This window comes from Elephantulus edwardii, unplaced genomic scaffold (assembly GCF_000299155.1).
Source record: "Elephantulus edwardii isolate Elephantulus edwardi_28Jun2011 unplaced genomic scaffold, EleEdw1.0 scaffold00354, whole genome shotgun sequence".
Taxonomy (NCBI): domain Eukaryota; kingdom Metazoa; phylum Chordata; class Mammalia; order Macroscelidea; family Macroscelididae; genus Elephantulus; species Elephantulus edwardii.
In genome coordinates this window covers 329523-334532 of record NW_006400104.1, presented here as the reverse complement: position 1 = coordinate 334532, position 5010 = coordinate 329523, and the positions used below count along the sequence as shown (strand labels likewise).

Here is a 5010-nt window from a genome sequence, read left to right as displayed (position 1 = left end):
GGCAAACATTGCTTCATCCCTGCATGTCTTCCTTTGCAAAGCCATTTTTTTAGTAATTTCTCTAAGAAACTTCTTTCGTAGCCTGCATAAAAAGTTTTCCTCAGAGAAAATTTTATGGACAACTCCCCTCTCTTCAGGGTAGAGACATCAACCTGCTTCACTCCATTTAACACAATTTTAATAGAGCAAATACTTGTGAAAAATCTTTGTTTAGAGGCATTGCGTTTTCTCTTTGCATCCAGCACAGTGCCATGGGCATCTCCCGGACAACTGGCACAAGAGCCACAAGACCAGGGGCAAGAGAAAGCCCCACCACAAGAAGCGGAAGTATGAGCTGGGACACCTGGCTGCCAACACTAAGATTGGCCCTGCATGTACACACCGTTCATGTGAGAGGGGGCAACAAGAAGTACCAACAAGAAGCCCTAAGTCTGGATGTGAGGAACTTCTTCTGGAGCTCTGAAAGTTGTACTTTCAAAACAAGAACTGTGATGTTGTCTACAACGCCTCCAACAGTAAGCTGGTCTGAACCAAGACCCTAGTGAGGAACTGCATTGTGCTCATTGACAACACACCTTACCACCACTGGTACGAGTCCCAATATGCACTGTCCCTGGGTCTCAAAAGGGGGCCAAGGTGACTCCTGAGGAGGAAGAGATTTTATACAAAAAGCAATCAAAGAAAATTCGAAAAAATATGATGAAAGGAAAAAGAATGCAAAAATCAGCTGTCTTCCAGAGGAGCAGTTCTAACAGGGTAAGCTTCTTGCATGTATCACTTCCGGGCCAGGCCTGTGTGATCGTGTTGATTGCTATGTGCCAGAGGGCAAGGAGCTGGAGTTCTATCTGAGGAAAATCAAGGCACAGAAAGGCATATAAATCTCCTCCCTCCCATTTTAGCACATGTTTCAAAGGTGTTTATTCAAAAAAAAAGAAACAGAAGGGAAATCTTTGTTTAATATCTATCTTCTCTGACTGACCATGAATTCTGTTAGGGAGGAACCATGTCCACCTTTTTGTTGTTGCAGCCCATCTTCCACTGTAGAATAACAGTAGAAATGTAAGAAATATTTGTTACATAAATGAACAAATTCATGAGATTAGATGGAACAAGGTCAAGTGGACTAGGAAACACTTATCTCACATTCCCTTTTTATTCTTCCAAGATCTTCCAAGGCCTCCAGTGACTACATACCCATGATTTCTGGAACCTCTGCAAAGCAAAGAAAGAATGCGTCATTGACTAAAAATATCCATTTAAGGACACACAATTAATGGCTATTTGAAAACGAAATCTACTCATTCTGGCCTGTATAAGCAACATCTAAAATACGGAAAACAAATACAGCCATTTCAAGGTTATATCAACATTAATTTATTCTAGAATAGTAACTCTGAATTTTCTCCCTATATACCCTGCTTATCCTAATGCTTCCATCTCCCTCAAAGTCATTTCAGAACTCAGCAGTCCATTCCTGGAAGCACATACATTAGTTCCAGCCAGAAATGAGATTAGAGTGGTTCAGTAGATGGAAGGTGATTTTAGAGATAAATTATTCTTACTTCTAGAGATAAATTATTCTTACTTCTTACCCCCCTTCACCTTCAATTTCATTTACATAATGTCACTCTTGATACAAATGAAATGAGTCAGCACTGGGGAAGACAGATTGAATAATGACTTCCATACCAAAGGTAGTTCTTTTTTCTTTCTGTCATTGTAAATAAGTAAGTGATCTATATAATAGAAATTAAAAGGAAATAATAAAAGTAGTTGTTCAGTCAGGGCACAGTGTCTATTTATACAATTTGTACATTATCTATTTGTAGAATTTGTGCTAAGTAGTTACATACACTTCAAAGAAACATAGGGCCTATTCCTCCCTTCATCATCCGCTCTGTCAATTTGTCAGACTGTGGTGGCTTTGTGTTGTGATGCTAGAAACATCAATATTTCAAATAGTATCAGGGTCACCTTTGATGGACAGGTGTGAGCAGAGGATCCAAAGACAGACTAGGAATAAAAATCTGCAAATTACTCCTGCAAATTTTTAGCCTATATACATCAGAACATTGTCACTTGGACATGTCATCAAGAGAGATCAAATTGTTGGAGGAGAATCTAATGTTTGGTAAAATAAAGGGCTAATGAGGGTCAGGGAGACCTTTGGAGAGATGGATTAACAAAGTGGGTGCAATGATGCACTTCATCATGCTGTGATGGCAAAGATAACACAGGACTGGGCAGTGTTGCATTCTGTTGTTCAAAAGTTCTCTATGAGTCTATTACTCCATGGCATCCATCTGTTGGCTGCCTACTAATCTGTCTATTCATGCTTCCTTTCAGCTGACAGTCTCAAAATTCTCCTGGAACTTACATGGTGGCATCCACCACCCTTCCCCTTACAGCATAGTTACTGTCTTAACTTCCCCTTTTATCAACATTCTGAGAGTCGGAAGGCTCTATTTTCAGATTATTGTTTTCTGTGTCTGGACAAGTTCCTGAAGCTTTCAGCAGTACTTGACAAATGAGAATAATGTCTCTTAACATGGTGACTGGAAGGCTAATTCAAATAATGTACCTTGAATGATTAACACAACACCATATAATGATACGTATAAATAATTTTATGTAACAGTAGGAAATTATGGCTTAAAATGTATACTTTGGATCCAAATTAGCCTAGATTGAAATCTTAGTTCCAGCAACTACCAGATATATATCAAGCAAATTATTAAAACTCCGTAAGCCTCTGTTGGCTTTCTTATCTGTAAAATGCGTTTCTGTGAGGATAAAAAGAGATAATCCATGAAAAGTTTCTTGTTCAATATGGCAACCTGCACACCCTTAAAAAATTGCCCTTGTAGAGACCTACCCTCGCTGACATGGCGATGTCCAGTTGGTGCTCATGTGTGGTCACTTCAGGCTTTGTTTGGCTGGCAGGGGTCTGAGCTCTATAGTAATTTTATATCTCAATGTTAGGGGACATATTTAGAGACGATTTTCCTAGTGTGTCAAATTATCGTTATGAAGAAGGGAAGACAGTAAAGACTAAAGCTTTGGAGCCACCTGCCCCTGGAGAATGCATCAATTTAAGTGGAATCAGAAATCAGGGTGGAACCTGCTACTTCAATTCTCTTCTTCAGACTCTTAATTTCACATCTGAATTCAGAAAAGTTTTGTCTTCTCTGAGTCTAGAAGAGCTTGGTTCTTTAGAAGATAAAGATAACCCTGATGCACAGGTTTGAATCTTTCCTTCACAGCTGCAGCAACTGTTTGCTCTGCTTCTGCTCTTGACCAGCAGGCCGAGACCGTGGCAGACCTCACTGACAACTTTGGGTGCACCCGTAAAGAGGAAATGAGAAAATATGATGTGAAGGAACTAAACCAAATTATTTTCAAAGTTTTGGAAACCTCATTAATTCCTGTACCACAGAACCGTTGTCTACCAGATTGTAAGAACTGCAAGAACATCAGTGAAAAACAGGACAACTTCTTTAGGCTATCTTCCCACTAGTGGAATTGCTGGGTCAAATGGCAAGTCTGCTTCCAACTTTTTAGAGAAAGCGCCAGACCACATTGAATAGTGGCTGTGCCATGTTACATTCCCACCACCAGTGAAAAAGAGTTCCAATCTTCACAATCTCATTAACATTTGTTTTTTGCTGTCCTATTGTTGCCAGGGTGAGAGGATATTTTGTAGTCATTTTGATTTGCATTTCTCTGATAGCTAGGGAATTTGAACATTTCTTCATGTGTTTGTTTGCCTTCTAATGTCTTCTTTAGTGAATGTCTATTCATAATACCCTGTGACCATTTTGTAATTGGGTTGTTTACCTTTTTCTTGTTGAGATGCCGGAATAATCTATGTATTTTAAATATAAGTCCCTTATCAAATATGTGGCCACTAAATATTTTTTCCAGTCTGTGGGTTTCCTCTATACCATGTTGGAAAATTTTGAGATGTGCATAGGGATTTGATTCTTAGGAGGTCCCATTCAAATATTTTACTCTCTCCTGGTTGTAGGATTTTCATTATTCTTGGAAGATTGTTCATGCTGTGGATTAGGGCATCTGGAGTTAGTTTCTCTGATTAATTTTGTAGTCTTTGGTATTACTTCTAGGTTTAATGAACCACCTTGAGTTGGTTCTTGTGTATGGTGTGAGGTATGGATCTTGCTTAAGTTTTCTACAAATGGCTTTCCATGCCATCACCATTTATTAAAGAGACAGTCATTTCCCCACTTAACTGATTTTGTCTCCTTATCAAGATCAGTTGATCATAGGTATGATGAGTTGATTTCTGGGTACTCAATACTATTCCATTGATCTCTGTGCCTGTTGCTGTGCCAGTACCATGCCACTATTGGGAATATACCCTAAAGAAACCAGAGCCATCACTCAAACAGGTGCATGCACACCTGTGTTTATTGCTGCATTATTCACAATAGCAAAGAGATGGAAGCAACCCAAGTGCCCATCAACAAATGAATGGATAGAAAAGCTATGGTTATTATGCAGCATTGAAAATGGAATACTACACCCAACCAAAGAAAAGTGGCCCACCCTCCTGAGTGTACTCTTCTGGTCACTTTGAGAATGATCAGGATTTTGCTTGCACAATAAGCTGAAATATAGTCAACCTAAGGATCATGTGGAGCTCACTGCTTCATGGCCTGCCTTCAAACAACCTTGATTTGAATTCTTGTTCTACTCCCTTTATTACATTTTCAACCTTGAGCTGGTCTGTTCACCATTCTGGAACATCCTTCTCCATTTCTGGAAGGGGAAAGTAATAATATCTGTTGTTTGTTGTTGTTATGTATCTTTGAGTCGTTTGCGACTCATAGCGACCCTATGTACAACAGCCCTAAACCCTGCTCTATCCTGTGCCAATCGCATTGCCTATGACACACCCATCCCAATTACCCCAGTCTCTGAATCAATCCACCTCATAGAGGGTCTTCCCCTCCTGCGCTGTCCCTCTACTCTACCCAGCATGATGTCCCT

The 5010-nt window shown here is 39.7% G+C and overlaps 1 pseudogene; it reads left to right on the top strand.

Moving 5' to 3' along the window:
• Nucleotides 1–2975: 2975 nt before the first annotated feature.
• Nucleotides 2976–5010, top strand: part of LOC102868238 — an 11511-nt pseudogene continuing 9476 nt past the window's right edge.